Source organism: Dipodomys spectabilis, unplaced genomic scaffold (genome assembly GCF_019054845.1).
Source record: "Dipodomys spectabilis isolate Male_0828 unplaced genomic scaffold, ASM1905484v1 ptg000001l, whole genome shotgun sequence".
Taxonomy (NCBI): domain Eukaryota; kingdom Metazoa; phylum Chordata; class Mammalia; order Rodentia; family Heteromyidae; genus Dipodomys; species Dipodomys spectabilis.
This window is the reverse complement of record NW_024870678.1, coordinates 27683242-27700295: the sequence shown is the minus strand read 5'-3', so window position 1 is coordinate 27700295 and position 17054 is coordinate 27683242.

Here is a 17054-nt window from a genome sequence, read left to right as displayed (position 1 = left end):
TCGCTGTCCCTCAGCTCTTCAGCTCAAGACTAGCGCTCTACCACTTGAGCCACAGCGCCACTTCCGGCTTTTTTCTTTTTGCTTATGTGGTGCTGAGGAATTGAACCCAGGGCCTCAGGCATGCAAGGCAAGCGCTCTACCACTGAGCCACCTTCCCAGCCCTAATGTGTTTTTAAAAGTGTCAATAGTATTACTTTTTTGGGGAATCTCCTGAATCCTCGTACAATGACCAACTATATCTTTGCTTTACAATCTTTATTGAGACACAATTCTCTATTGCTTCCAATTCCAGAGCAACTGGGATTCCTGGTCTGGGTCACCATAGCTGGCTTTCATTTTATTTTGGACTCGCTAGATCACACAGTAAATTTAGGTCTTCTTCCCTTTCCTCTCTACAACTTTCTCTCTTCCTCTTCCTTTCGTGTGTGTGTGTGTGTGTGTGTGTGTGTGTGTGTGTGTGTGTGTGTGTGTGTGTGTGTGTGTGTGTGTGTGTGTGTGTGTGTGTGTGTGTGTGTGTGTGTGTGTGTGTGTGGTGGGGTTTGATCTCTAGGCCTGAATGCTGTCCCTGATCTCTTCAGCTCAAGGTGAGCACTTTACCACTTGAGCCACAGTGCCACTTCTGGTCTTGTTGTGGTTAATTGGAGATAAGTGTCTCATGGACTTTCCTGCCCAGGCTGGCTTTGAACCCCGATCCTCAGCCTCCTGAATAGCTAGGATTACAGGTGTGAACCACTGGCACCTGGCTCACCACAACTTTTGAGGTCACAGAAGTCTGCTCTGTTGGCTGTGGTGTGAGAGCAAAAGAAAAAAAACAACAACAGGGTTCCCCCCCCCCCCCCCCCCGCAATGCAGCTCATACTCGAAGGAGCCAGTCCTTCAAGTAGCTGAGAAGCCTGTCAGAATCAATTCACAAAGTCTCACTCCCAGAGAGTGTGGGGCAGCAGCTAGACTTAGGAACCAGTTAGCAACTGCGAAAGGTCAGTTCACACACAAAACCTACTGCATTTCAACTTTCGCCTCACAAGTCCAGTAACACCAAGTGAGAAATGCTGCACAGAGGAGAGTTCTCATCTGTCGCTAACCCCTGTGTGAACTCGGGCCAGCAGGCCACTGCAGTGGATCTAGCAGGACATGGTAGCAGAGGCCCTTTCTGATGTGTTAATTAGGACTCTTTAACTTTCCATCCTTTGTGGTGTAGCCTTTGTTGCTTGGTGCCTATTAACACAGCCATCAGGCACCAAAGGCTGAAAACCACAGTCTGGGATTGGGTAGTTCCTGGGTGAGGGGCAGGGAACAGGTGAATCATGTCAAGATACCCCACCCTCCTGGGCAATACTTCACACAAGTGAGGGCCTGCAAAGATGAGCATCAAGGAAAGTCCAGGAGGATGAAAGCTCAGAGTGCAAACTGTTCAAGCAAGTTCCTGCAGGAGAGGGGAAGTATGGCAGCCAGCTAGGCCAAGAGAGGGGGGCGGGACAGAAACCCGCATGCAGATTTGGATTCACCAGGGAAGATTTTCCAGCACCAGAAAGATTGAATGCCTTTCTCCTTCTGCAGTCACTTGGCAATCTGATAAATTCCTAAGCTTGGGCAACAACTTTCTTAATGTCGCCATTGCTTGAGGTCACAGAAGACTTTCAGAGTCCAAGCTTCTGGTTAGTTGCCTGAGGAACAGTCGTGCCAGGAAAAAAAAGAAAAAAAACTCACAAATTGTGATCTGGGTCATTGCAAGTGACCTGAGGCCAGCTCTACACCCTTGCCGAGAAGTGTTTGATCAGATTAGGCTGCAGAAACAACCTCACAGCCAGAGGCAGGCCTCTGAAGCTAGGCCACCACCTGGGACGTGATCCTCAGACAGGGAGGATCTGAGTCAGCCTTGCAGTCGCGTTGCTGCACTTGGGGAAAGACAGAGGCATGGTGTTTATGTCACAGCAGGCTAGACAAGGCCCCCTGCTAACGCTCCAGAAGGAACGCTGGGATTGTTCAAATAGCCACTGCAAACCTCCCTGGATAGAAACTGGGCTGAGATAACCACCGCAATAATGGGCACCATCCACAGGGGGGCGGACCAGGAATCCTGTCAGTCAGAAGAAAGAATGACAGTCTTCATGCTAGGCCTTCCTTCTAGATGCTTTGTGAACTGCAAGATAACCACCGCAATAATGGGCACCATCCACAAGGGGGTGGACCAGGAATCCTGTCAGTCAGAAGAAAGAATGACAGTCTTCATGCTAGGCCTTCCTTCTAGATGCTTTGTGAACTGCAAGATAACCACCGCAATAATGGGCACCATCCACAGGGGGCGGACCAGGAATCCTGTCAGTCAGAAGAAAGAATGACAGTCTTCATGCTAGGCCTTCCTTCTAGATGCTGTGTGAACTGCAAGCCACACGGTCTACTCCTGATGACTCACCCTGCAGTATGTGCCCCCTGCATGTACCCAGACAGTGACATCCTTCCCCCTGGCTATTCTTACCTTATTGCTCCCTAAAACACTCCCTATTCTTGCTTTGCTCCCCCCATACCTCCAACATAACCCACTGTGCTATGGCACTCCCAGTTTGTGATATAAACAGATCGTCTTATTCTATATAGTTTCCCTATTCTACCCTCTCCCCTCTTTCTTACATTAACAAACATTTGGCTTGTCTCAGAGATCCTTGGGCCTCCCCAAAGCCCAAGTTCCTCACTTTTCCAGTTCCCTGGGATAGAGGGGTAAGGGATACATTTGGTGGGCATCTGGTCTGTCCACCTCTTGTTTAAGAACTGTCCTCTCCACACCTGCACAAGTACACCTCACAAACCACACGTTCTCAATCACATGTCTGACAGCATGGATGAAGCTGGTTATAGGATGGCTAGTCTACTTGGCTCAAGCTAGGTCTGGAACTGGGATCCAAAGTTATCGATGAGGTTTCCTAAGCTAGTTTGAGTTGAATACAGATACATCTGGGAGGTTTGACGGGTACACTGGTACCCAGCAGCAGAAAAATTTGGAAGGGATGAAAGGATAGATGGATTGGTGTGTTGATGGATGGGTGGGTTGGAGGATGAATGGATAGGATTGTTAATGGATACATGGCACGGGGAGAGGGGCGGGCAGGGGGGTGGTGGTGGATGAATGGCTAGTATATTAATGGATGGATGGGTGGGTTGGTTGATGGATGCAAAGATAACTAGTGTAAAGGAGCAGTTTGGAATAAGTGTTGCATTCCCTTAAAATCCAAATATTGAAACTATACCCCCTAATGTAATGGGATTAGGAGATGGGGTGTTTGAGAGGAAGCTGGGATTAGATGAGGTCTTAAGAGGAAATCCGTCATGGGATTAGAGTCCACTTAGGAGACTCTGTGTTTTTTTTCTCTGCCATGTGAGTACATAGCAAAACCACAACCATTGACAAGCCAGGAAGCCAGTCCTCACCACACACCCACCAGCCAGGGTAGTGACCTTCCCAACCTCCAGGTCTATGAGCAGTCAATTTCTATTGTTTGTAATAGCATATGATATTTTGTTTGGGGGAATTAAAATGGATTAAAGGAGATGGAGAAAAACAGGGAGAGTGAAAGAGTAAGGGAGAAGGGGGGGAGGGGGAGAGACAGAGATTCCCCAGAAATAAAAAGTACTGGAAAGTGACCACCTATCACTCCCTGGTTCTAGGTCCTCAGGATGCTCAACTTTCCTTCCTGGTTTTTGGACTGTTCCATTAAAAATAAACAACAAAAAATTCTAATTTCTCTCTCAACCCAGGGGGCCCCTATTAGTAGTTTGGGATATCTGTTCAGTTCAGTCAGGCAGTGCGGCACATAGTGATGTGCTCACTCGTATCTTATTGCAGGAGTGCCTCCCACAGTCACAGTGACTGCCCAGCTTCTTTACTTCCTTAACTTCACTGTCCATGTGTTAATATTCCAGACCCTTAAACGGCATGAACCATTACATGAACCATCTACATGGACCATCTACATGAACCATCTACATGGACCATCTACATGGACCATCTACATGGACCATCTACATGAACCATCTACATGAATCATCTACACGAACCATCTACACGAACCATCTACATGGACCATCTACACGAACCATCTACATGGACCATCTACACGGACCATCTACATGGCTGCACATCCTGGGGTCCTGAGGTGTTTCCATAAAATAATGTGAGCGACAGACATCCAAATGACTGTCTCATATCACAAACATGGCAGGGACATGGCAAACTCATTCCCACCACGTGGAGACAGTTCCTAGAATGTCTCCTCCTCCTTCCTCTCAAGGGGAGACATGACCTTAGACAACATGGAATTATAGTCAGAGGAAGTAGACAGAAAGGGAGATCACACATCTTAGTTCTCAGTCTTACAAGGCAGACCTGTACTGCACAGTACTTGATGTCAAACACTGCATCACCCACCAAGTTCACAACCAGAATTCATGCACTTGACTCCAATGTGACCATTCTGAAAGACTACCTTCACTGGATGATGTGAGTTCAATTACATTCATTAAAGAAAGCCTTGATTTTTAATATCGTCACATCAGTAGGATTATGCTATAGAAACCAAAGATTCAACCTACCTACCCAGTAGGTTGAAAAAGGGCTTGTTATATGTTTAGGCCACTTTAACAATAATTCAGTGGAAATCTGACCCCTAAAGAAGATATGCCAAACATCCAGATAGATAAAAATGTACAGGATCACAAAAGGAATTAGAAACCTCAATGATGTCCTGATTCACAGCCATAAATTATATAACACACACTTAAGGTAAGTGAGCTATGAACACAAAATCGAAGCATCCTACCTCTGTCATTCTTAGCTTCCTTGCAGTCCAAGCTCTGGACAGAGCTAATGTATTTTTTTAAGCTATGTTCCTTCCTGCTTAGGAGGATAACCGATAACTCTTTTGTTATTTTATATTTTTCAAGACTTCACAGAGGGATCAAGAAATTGCAGAGTAAGGTGTATAAATGTCAAGATTTAACCAAAGAGTCCCAGAGTAAGTCAGATCTCAGAAACCTCCAGAAGGCAAGTCGGTGTAACCTACTTCTTTGTGTAAATTTCATCAAGGGTGATCAAAGATAATGAGTCATGCAGCCTGCTACTTAAAGAAAACACTAACGCTGCCTCAGTGCTTTTTCCCCAGTCTTACTGTAATTGAAACTACACTTGTGCTTTGAGATGCGACATGGCTTTCCTGTATGAACTGTTCGTATGACTCACAGACTAATTAGTTTTTGGTAGTGATCATGAAAGTATGCTAGCCTGAAAGCACTAGTAGGATATCTCATGACTATGAAGCTGAATTTCCTGTTGGCAATAAGAATGAGAAGTGATGGATGCAGCTTCCAATGGGCAGACAAGTAGTTATGGCCTTAAAAATGGGGTTTTCTTTGGTTGGTCGTGGGGCTTGAACTCAGGGCCTGGGCACTGTCCCTGAGCCTCTTTGTGCTCAAGGTTAGTGCTCTACCACTTGAACCACAGTACCACTTCTGGTTTTTGAGTGGTTAATCGGAGATAAGTCTCCTAGGGACTTTTCTGGCCAGGCTGGCTCTGAACCAGGATCCACAGATCTCGGCCTCCTGAGTTGCTAGAATCACAGGTGTGAGTCACCAGCACCCAGCTTTTAAAAAACTTCTTGACAGAAACTTGTTCATTCTGTTTATCTCTCTCATAATGGCACTGGTAATTTTTTTCAAGATGCAATGTTCTCCCTTTCTGTGGGATTTGCAAGAGTTGTTTCTTCAGAGTTAATGGATACAGACAGGGGTATGTGTGTGAAGGGAAAGGGTGAGTGAGCTCTGAAATCATAGATATTTGAGTCTGGGTTCTAATATATTCACTCCCACTGGTGGAACTCAGGTGGATTAATCTGCCTATCTGAAGCCAGGTTCTTTATCTCCACAACAGGGCTACCACATTGTCTTGTCCTGTGATAGGCTCCTTCCAGGACAGAGTATGATGGTAGATGCTAACAGCAGCGCTGAGTTAGCCAGTGTTCATGGCGCCACGTCCTCCTGGCACAGCATTCCCAGGAGGCTTCGGAGTCATTGTGGTCGGGATTTCATCACCACCAGCCGCAGGCAGTGTTCAACTACTATCGGGGTTACGACTTCCTTTCCACAAACTTTCTTCTTGGGTGTTGTAAAGTGTGCAATACCCCTGGGGAGCTCTAGTGAGCTCACTCAGAGCACTTTAAAAAGTGAAAGCAGCCGGGTGCTGTGGCTCCTGTAATTCTTAATTCTAATTAACTGGGGAGGAGGGGACACCAAAAAACTGGATGTGGAGCTGTAGGTCAGGTGGTAGAGTGACAGCCTTGAGAGACAAAGCTAAGTGACAGTGAAAGGCACTGAGTTCAAGCCCCAGTGCTGGAAAAATATAAAAGCAAAACCAAAAAGAAATTGGGAATCAAGATGAACCTTCCCTGTCCCTCTCATACACATCTGCACGCACGCGTGTGCGTGCACACACCACACACACACAATACAACCACCTCAGGTGAGTTTTTTCATGACAGACATCTGATGTAAAATGGACTCTTAGCTGCCTCATGCATTGCATTAATTCCATATCTAGAAAATGCCATGTAGTTGGCACTGACCATGCAAAAGTAAAGAAGCATATTCTCCATCTCCAACGATTTCCCAATGCCATGAAGGAGACAAGCCCAGGCCCCAAGTACTCCAGTGGACCACCATTTCCACAGGACTCTCAAATTTAAAGGCACTTTTCTTACCATTGGGCCTCACCATCATCCGACAAGCTAGGTGTCACTGTGACCAAACATTTCCAGGTCAGGTAGAAGGAAGCCAGGCATGGGAGGTAAAGCAACCTGACCAAGCTCAGCGAAGACGACCCTAAGTCTGTGTCTTAGTTGTGTTTCTCCACCATTGTCTCTGCCTTTTGGTATCCAGGCCAAAGTGCATTATGTCCCTATCCGACTCCCAAATGTCTTACAAATGTCACCTGCAGTGTGTCTCCCAGAAGGCAATTAGACATGACCACCTGTCAGACTCTTGCCCTGACTAGCCCTTAATCTTACTCTTTCTCCCTCTCCCCAGGAGCCCCACTCTTCAGAGGCGAACAAACTCTAATTGTGCCTGTTTGTGTTTCAGGGTATCTATTTCCTCTCCCTGAATGCTCTTCCCAACTCCATCTTCTTGTTCCCTATCATGCTGGGAGACCTGGTCTCTGGGAGGCCTTTCCTGACTACAGTCCCCACACCATCTCCACAGCTCAGCCTCTGAGTTCTCTCCCAGGACCCAGAACAGGGCACTAATTAGAGCTCATCCTTAATCACTCTGAGGGGGTTGGCTTCTTGACCATAGGTTCCTTAGGGATGTTTCTGCAGCCTCTGTATCTAGCTCATTAGCTGTTTGTTGATTGAATGAACAAATGAAACATCAAGATATATTCCCATGTCTAAAGCGCCCTACCATAGCTGGCTTTACACCCATGTCAGAGCTACTCCTGGAGTACAGAGAAACTAGAGTTTCCCGGTTTAAGTTAAGTCACTCACCTCCGAACACAATGATCACCATCTTCAGGTCACTGTGGTCCTGGCATATGGTTTAAGACATCAGCAATGCTGCTGTAGCCCTGCCTCACCTTTTCTGAAGGGTCTCTCTGCTTTCTGTCTACGCCCCCAAGTTGTGGAATCCTATTTACTCACTCCCATATGCAGAACAGAATCTGTCATTCAGCAACCTCAATACATAATAGCTGAATGAATGAACGAGTGAAATTGGTCAAGGCTCAGTCCCTAGACACTGGCCACATTGCCTCTGAGGAACTCGATCCTCCGAACCACCTTGGCTTGACAAAAAAAACAAACAAACAAAAAAAAAAAACTAGCCAATCCTCAGGCTTCATGATATGCCTGATATGAAAAGGGAGCTTCACATAGTAGGCCCTTTCTAAGGAATCTGAACTAAGAAATATACAGATATCTTCCCCCAGCAAGTAGAGAGGTAGGAGGTCACAGAAGCAGCCTTCAGAGTTCCTCAGGCCAGTAGGATCTATGTGGTGAGGGAAAGAGGGAAGGACAGCGAGGAAGAGAGACCAAAGTCAACTGAGATGGTGCCAGCCTTCAGAAAATACAGAACATTGGGCCCAGGTGGCTCACACATGTAATCCTAGCTACTCAGGAGACAGAGATCCTCGGATTGGGCAGAAATCTGAGAGATTCTTATCTCCAATTAACCACTAAAAAGCCAAAGTGGAGTCAAAAGCTATGTACATGTGACCAGATAAGATGATGTTAAGCGAAATGAACCCCGAGATAGGGACACAAATATCTTTTCTCTTTCTTGCTATTGTTTCTAGCGTGTTTATAATGTACCATGTGATTTTTTTTGTTTCTTTGTATGTTACTCCCCCATGGTATAACCTGTTTTCACTGTATTTGATGTCGGTGCCCTGCATCTTGTATAGACACTTCTCTAATTCGGGGAGGGGAAGGGAAAAAAATGCTTAAATAAGGATACAGATTGACCCATTGTAACAAGGAGATGTACAAGACACCATATTGAAAATGAACTTTACAACTTTGGTGGGAGGGGGTTGTGGAAGTGGGAGGGAAGGGACAGTAGAGGAGAAACAAAGGAGGAGGCAACAATGCTCCATAGGAAATGTACTCATTACCTTGCTCATGTAACTGTAACCCCTCTGTACAGCATTTTTACAATAAAAAACATTAAAAAAAAAAAAAAAGCGAAAGTGGAGGTGTGACTGAAGTGGTAGGACATCAGCTTCCTAGAGTTAAACCTCAGTACCAGCACCTACACACACACACACACACACACCACCACCACCACCACCACCACCACCATCACCACCACCACCACCACACACAGTGCAAGAGATGGAGGAACTGGCACCTTTCTCTTTTCAGGTCCAAGTCAGGTATAACCTGACTTATGAGGGAAAACACGAAAAGGTTCAGGAGCCCATCTGCTCCCATGATGCCTTTGTGAGCACTGGATAAGAGGGGGGAGGGGCCTCTTGGCCTTTGTGTATAGACATTGTTGCTCTTGGGGGTAAGGGGAGTGGGCACACACGTCCACACCAGATGCTCAGCTTGTCCAGGGCAGACACAGGCAGGAGTTGAGGCCTCCAGCACCTACGGCACCTGGCACTCTGTTGAACTGTCCAGGCTGGCCTTCCTTTCCCAGCAGGGGGCCTTGCTGGGCTGAGACCAAGCAGAGACAGAAAGGAAACAGCCAGATGTCAAAACAAAACAAACAGCACTAGGATTTACACAAATGGAAAGGGAGCAGGTGTCACATTGTTCCTGGCCTGAGGAACTTCCCTCTTGGCTCATGCCTGGGACCCCAAAGCCCCTGGAGATTAGTGAGAGTAACTCCAGGTACACACACTAGGTAGGACAAAAAGCCAGTGTGATGGCACACCTCTGTAATCACAGCTGCTTGGGAAGGGTAGGCATGAGGATCATGGCTTAAAGCCATGCCCAGGCAAAATTAGCAAGAAACTAATAGGTTGGGGATAGAGCTTAAGTGGTAGAGTGCTTTCCTAGTGTGTGTGAGGCTGCTAGGGTCAGTCCACAGGGCGTAAATGCTTTGGAGGGGGAGAGGGGATGTATGACTAGCAAGGCCTCCCTGAATGAGGCAGGTGAGCATCCTCGTAGAACCGTCAGTTTGTCCTTAGACAACAGCGCTTAGCATTGCCAGGAAGAAGGGGAGACCATATGGAAAAGAAGAACACACTGTTATTATTTTTTACTCCATTCAGCACCAAACATACCAGGAATTGAAGACTCAAGAGAAGCATTGTATTTGTTGTTACCTGTACCCGTAGACATAGTAGGTATAGGTTCTGCATTAGTATGGAACAAGACTCATATGGAAACTTAAAGAGAACCACTGGCTATATTCTGTGATGACCTTGTTTCAAGATTTTACTTTCTAGCACCAGAGGGGTGAGGCTCAACAGAGGAAAGGGGTGAATATGTTCAAAATACTTTTTGTATACGTTTGAAAATGCAACAATAAAGCTTGAGATGGGTTTGGGAAAAGCATAAGAGGAATGAGGAAGACTGATGATGACGGGAGTCCAGGCATATCATATACACATATGGACAATGCAAAATGAGACTCCCTTATAAAACTACCTATTTCCGATTTGTTTTTAAGTCACACCAGACACAGGTAGCACACGGCTATAATCGTAGCTATTCAGGAGACTAAGAGCTGAGGATCGCAGTTCAAAGCCAGCCCAAGAGAGAAAAGTCCATGAGACTCTTATCTCCAATTAACCACCAAAAAAAAAAAAAAAAAAAGGAAGTGAAGCTGTGGCTCAAGTGATAGAGTCTTGAGCAGAAAAAAACTCAGGGGCAGTGCCCAGGCCCTGAGTTCAAGCCCCAGGACTGGCACAAAATGCAAAACAATCGAATCTACTCACAGGAAGTTAGCACTTTCACGGTTTAGCCTGTTCATCTAAGGTAGAGAAGTAGTCAGGGTGACAATTAGCAAGCAGCCTGGATCAAGAAGAACCCAAAGCAAACTGCTACCTAGTGTATAAAGTCAGCAGCAATCACACACTGGCCAGACTGCTGCATGCAAAAAAATAAAAATAAAGTAAAATAAAACAGCAAACACAAGTTGTACAAGGAGGGGTTCATTGTGACTTTTCCACACATGAAAGCAATGCATCCCATACACCTCGCCCCCTCCATTTCTCTCCCTGTTCCATTTCCCCTACTTAAAACAATTCAGCAGTTTCATTGCCCTATTTTCATGTATACAGATACATTAGATCAGATACATTCACCCTTATTCTCCATTAACCCTTCCCCCTCCAGCTGGCACCTACCATTCTCCAAAAAGAACCTGTTTTACCTTTTTTTTGTCTTTTTTTTTAGTATGAGCTAATTACACCCAAGATTTTACTTGTTAAAACAGAATAGGCATCACTTACAAAAAAGGAAATATACTAATGTTTTTTTTTAAATCCTGAGCTTTTGTTGCGCTGTGGAACTGTGAACTCAAAAGCCACAGTGCAAACTCCATGTCAGCTTTTATAATATGAAGGCAGTACCCAGACAGGAAATCCTTGGTATTTCCATGCAATTTTTTTAAAAATTAATTTTCTTTGAAAATACTTGGGTTTTTCCACATGTCTGTACGGATTTTTGAATTAAGAAACTATAGGTCTTGCTGGTAAAGCAAGTATATTTTTATATGAAAAATGAACTCCTCAAACCACAAGCCCCAAATCCCTGAACTACGCAATGCTGTCTAGTAATGACCTGGGGCTGTCTGGGAGCGTGGATTCTCTGGAGAGACCTCCACCCAGGGCATTCACACTAAGCCGGTCCTGCAGAAATGTTTGCCAGTTCACCTTCTCTAATTGTAGCAGTTGGCAAAATCTTAGAAGCTGTTTTAAATGTGTTTTATTCTTTCACAGAGAGAAAGCTAGAGAACTGTGGTAGGGGATGAGGTGATGGTTGAGGATAGGTATTTTGATCAGGTATGTTGGAGTAAGGTGTTCCCTGACTGGCTAGCTCACTAAAGAAAATCTCCCCCTCCTTCCTGCCCCCAATGCGTTCTCAACCCCCAGGAGTAGCAACACAGAAATGCTCTGATCCAACAGGAAGAACTGTTTGAACAACCAGCTGAAACAAGAACAGGAATGACACAACCTTACATGTTGCACTGAAAACTCTTAGTTTTTTTTTTTTTTTAATTTAAAAGTTAAAAGAAAAAAAAAGAACAGGAAGGAGAATCAGGCACTGAGGCTCACACCTGTAACCCTAGCTAATTCGGGAGGCTGAGATCTGAGAATCATTGTTTGATGCTGGCAAGGCCAGCATCTGACTCTTCGCTCTAATTAACCAGCAAAAAGCAGGAAGTGGAGGTATGGCTCAAGTGGCAGAGGGTCAGCCTTGATGCAAGAAAAGCTAATTTCAAGCCCCAACACTGGCAGAAAGAGAGCGTATGACAGTCACAAAGAGAAGGCAAAGGGAAGAGGGAGAGAGAGGAAACAGGACGCAGTAGTAGAAAGAGGGTCCATAAGGATGGGAGAAACTTGCTTCAAGCCTACACTTGCCCAGGTCAACCCACATCGAAACATCACACAACCTGCGTGGCAGCATAGAAAGTGATTCTTAAGTTTGAAGCCCCGGCTGCATTTGCAGCCAGTTACATCAGTATCTCTGGGTCAGAATCCCTGGGGATGGACCTGTCAGAGCTAGTTTCTAATGTTTCCTCTCCCCAGGTGATTCCTTTGAGAACTCCAAGGATGAAAAGAAAAGGCTTCTTGGACTTGAAGGTACCTAATCTTATCTACAAGCAGATTGCAACTAAATAGGTCTGGGTGGGGCTGAGATTTGGACTGTAGGCCTCGCTAGCTCTGTGCAAGTGTCCAGTGCTTCTGGGGACTGGGAATCTGGCAATGCCAATACCCAGAGAGAGTATTTTCACAGGCTGTGGGACCTTGTTGTTTTGCCCCTCCCCCCCCCCCCCCAATAATCCAGGTCATCTTCCTGGTTCACAGCCCACCTCAGAAAGAGACTGTCTTGGAGAGTACGCTTAAGCATCCAAAGAGATGCTGGGTCTTTGCCACTGATCCTAAGAAAAAAGGAACGGGGTTATAATGCATCTGCTGAAAACCCAACACGGCCTGAAGTGCCCGCTGGTACCTGAGTGTCAGCAACGGGCAAGGCGGGGACAACTGAGCCACAAGCTGTCAGTTTCTAGTAAGTCCTTCAAGAGGTCACAGGCCTGACAGAAAGCCCTGGAAGTAAAACAACTTTCTGAACAGATGCCCGTGGTTCATCTCAGGTCCACTTGGCACACATATTTAAATGATTGTTACTTTCCTTCTCTATATAAAGGCTTAAGTTCTCTCTATACAGATAAACTATAAATGATCCTTTACCTGCAGTCACCAACTGGACTGAGATCTAGTTGTCTCTTGGGAGTCTGAATGATTGTTGGTAAAATAAAATAAAAATCAATGAAGATTGGACGTGGTTTTGGATTCCGTCACACCAAGACTTCAAAAGCAGGAGATGCAGTTCACTTTGACTGAGTGCTCTGCACAAATTCAAAGGGAGACTCTTTTCTGGTGGGCTCTTTGTGATCCACATCCCACTGTTTGTACTTAGCAGATCTGACTGGCTTTATCCAAGGCGATCTACACAATCAGATGAGCAACACTTTGATGCTTTCCCAGTACTCGCCTTACGATGGCAGAAAAAAAAATCAACACTACCAGAATAAAAAAGCACAAGACTTCAGTGGAAAAGTTCACCGAAGTGCGGAGGGAGGCCTAGCAAGGTGCCCTTTTGGAACGAGAAGCGTGGCTGAGTGGGACTTCAAGGGAGGCCTGACCCCAGAGCCGTGCGTCGGAATAGGCAGTGGGCGCCCACGGAGGCCACGCGCAAGCGCGCCAGGGCCAGGGCCGCCCCCTGCTCTCATTTCTAGTTTCCCTGCGTCCTCCATACACGGCTTTATTCAAAAGCGTTCTTAGAACCCGCGTAACCTCTGCCTTGGTTCCCTTCCACCCTTCCCAGATTCAGTAATTTGCCCAACATTACAGGCCTCGGTGGGGTCCCTGATTCTGCCTGGCTGGCTTCTCAAAGCCATCTCCCAGGACCCATCGCAGAGGGTCGGCGCAATGGCAACCGCGCTGGCTCCCTTCTTTTTCCAAATCACAATCAAGATGAGATAGACAGACGGCACGGCCAAGCTCACACCACATCACCACCTGCCCAGGTCTTGACAGGAAGGAAAACTCATATCCTTGGTCCTCTTACTCGCATCCTTCCCCCATCCCCTGCACCCCCTTCCCTCCCCCAAAAAAACCCTCTCCATTTCAAAGCACCAACAGCTGCCAGAGATCACAAACGTGCCCAGCCCCCGATGTGAGGGGACCCGCACCCTCCCGAGGTAACCACATCGCCCCGAAGACGGACAAGGTTCCCAGAATCAAAGCTGCCGGCGCTGTCTGGAGGCGCCTCACCCCGCACCCCGCACCCCGCACCCCGCCCTGGCCAAACAAGCGCGCGCCCGCATCCTCCCTCGCCACCCCCGTCCAGGGTCCCCCGGCGTCCGCAGCCGAGCTGGGATGGGGTAGGGGTGGGGGGGTCGATCGGCCCGCTCCCCGACCCCCGGGGCAGAGCCCGCAGGCGCCCCGGGGCCGGCCGCGCCCCCCTCGCCGCCGCCCTCCGCGTCCCCGCCGCGCTTACCTGAGCCCGAGGTGCGGACCCGGAGCGGGCGGCCCCGGCTGGAGGACGACAGGTCGCTCTGGGAGCGGCCGCGGGGACTCGGGTCCCCGGGCAGCCAGCGAAGGGCGGAGGGCGCCGGCGGCGGGGCGGACGCCGGGGCTTCGGGGATCCGGGCCGCCGCCGCCGCCGCCTCCCACCCGGCGGGCTCGTCCCGGGGCCCCGCGGGGCTCCTGTCCGTCTCGGCCATGGGTCCCCGGAGCGCCGGGTGCGGCCGGTGCGGGCGCCGAGCTCGGGGCTGCCCGGTGCGGCTCCGCGCGCGCGCGCGCCGCGGCTCCCGGGCAGCGAGGAGGGCGCGGAGGCTGCGCGCCCGGCGCCCACGAGCGGGCGGGAGGAGGAGGAGGAGGAGGAAGAGAAGAGAAAAAGTTTGCACAGGAAGGAGCCGCCTACGGCCCGGGCCGCTCCCGCCAAGCCGCGGGCTCGGTCCCCGGGCACCTGCGCGCTGCCCCGCCCCCTTCCCTCCCCCGGTCCCCGGGGCGCGGCCCCTCGGCGGGACCGCAGCGCTCGGCCCCTCTGGCCGAGATGGAGGGCGGGGGGGGGGGGGGGGGTCAGACACGCACCGCAGCCGCCCGGCGGTGGGACAGGACACGGGGCGCCGCGCCCACGGGCCAGGTACCCCAGCTGGCGTCAGGTGGCGGGACTTGCCTGGGGGAGGAGTGGGTGGGGCAGATCGAAGGTGGCGTGGGCAGTGAAGCTAAACGGCCTTCCTCCTCCCTCCCCCCCATACCCCTGGCCACCTCCCACCGCATTCCCGGGGTCCTGCGGGAGGAGCCGGTCGGACTCGAGGGTCGTGCTTGAACGCTCGGGCTTAAACCGGCTCGTGCGCTCCCACCCCGGCCCTCGGGACCGGAGGATGGCGAGCCTGGGCCGCGCAGCCCGACCCCCGCTCACACGAGGAGGGCGGGAACCCGCGCCGAGCTGGCCGCCCCAGCCCGGGCTTTCGGTCCGAAAGACGCCGCTCTGCGTGGGGCTTTGGACCTCAGGCACTGGCGAGTCCACGCCCCAAGCTCCCTTCTAATCGGGTCCCCGCCGGTCGGGGCCTGCCTGGAGCTGCCAGGCTGCACCGCTCGGGCTCTGGCGGAGCGAAGCACGGCTTTCCTGGAAGTTCCTGGCCTTGGAGGGGTGTCCCTGGGCTCCCCCTGCAGGGGCCATCGAGAGTGACAGGAAGAGGAGACGACGGAGGGGAAGGGAGGACAGGGCTGGCCCTGACCGCTGACTAACCACACACGGGCCTGCGTTCATCACACACACGCGTGCACACACACACACACACGCACGCACTCACGCCTGCCTTCGTGTTCCGGGAGCTTCAGCAGACCCTTTGCGCAGAATATATCATGTAAGAAGACAGATCCTCACAAGGAAGTAAGGAAGCGCCCCAAACCAGGAGCAGAGGCTGGAGATGCTACTCGTGGGTCCCCACAGCTGCCTAGAATTACAGTCACAATAATACAGCTCACCCTTGGTAACTGAGAAAGGCTTTCCCCGTTATTCTCCCAGCAAAACCGGGGAGGATAGGATTATTTCCATTTGGGGGTACACGCTGCCCAAAATACAGTTCCATTTCTTGATAGCCAAGGTTGCAAAACATACTTCCTGCCAAAAGACCTAGTAGTGGACTCAAGTGTGACTTTTTTGTGTGTGTGTGATATTGGCAATTGAGCTCAGAACCTTGAGCTTGATGCTCTACCACACGAGTTACATCTCCAATACCCTTTTTATGACAGTAAGTTTTCAGTGTGTAGTTTCAACTCCATGGCCTGAACTCTGATTCTCCTAACTTGTGCTTCTCTGCATTGCTGGAGATGACAGGTGCTCACAATGGACACAGCCACTGTGCTTCTACCACTGGGGTAATATTGGGTCTTCCTCCGTCAGGCTGAAGACGGACGGGGTCCAAAGGTAAGTGCGCCCCTCACCGGCTCCCCAGCCTCCTCTGGCCCCAGAGACAGTCAGATGCAGCTGGCAGTCAAGTCAAGCAGGAACTCGTTTATCACCACACAGCAAGCACTTTTTAAAGCAAAAAACCGCGTGGCATGAAAGGGAAGGAAAAGGAACCAACCAATCACTGTAGAGGTCACCCTATCGTGCGCCTAAGCTTTCTATACTTTCCCTGATGTCCGCGAGCTGTTTACACACTGAGCTTGTGGTACCCAGTTATATTTAAACATAAACAACTCGGGCTCTGCCCACTCGACCCTCTCAGCGCCATCTTTGCTGCCCATGTGCCCTACAGGGCACTCAACATTGTTGTCAGCCATTGGTTGAGGTATAGACTCACAAGCTGGGCATTGGAGGCTCATGCCTATAATCCTAGCTATTCAGGAGGCTGAGATCTGAGGATCCCAGTTCAAAGCCAACTTGGGCAGGAAGTTCTGTGAGACTCTTTATCTCCAGTTAACCACCAGAAAACCAGAAGTTAGAGCTGTGGATAAAAGTGGTAGAGTGCTAGCCTTGAGCTCAGGGACAGTGCCCAGGCCTTGAGTTCAAGCACTCTGACCACCCTGGCATGGGCTGATCTCGAACTGTGATCACCCACATTCAAAGTAGCCAAGATTACAGGCTTGAGTCACTAAACCGGTCTAACTACTTTCTTGATATCTTGTGTGGTTAATGATGGAAAAAGTAGTCTCTGCTTCCAGAAAATTGACTACACATTATTTCAGTCAATAATAATAATGGGAGGACACTTAGATGTTGTTGTTTTTCACATGCCTTGAATACTCACCATTAGATTACATCTAGTTACAATTAGATTACAACATGTGAGCACAACCCAGAGTAATAAATGGCTCTAGTACA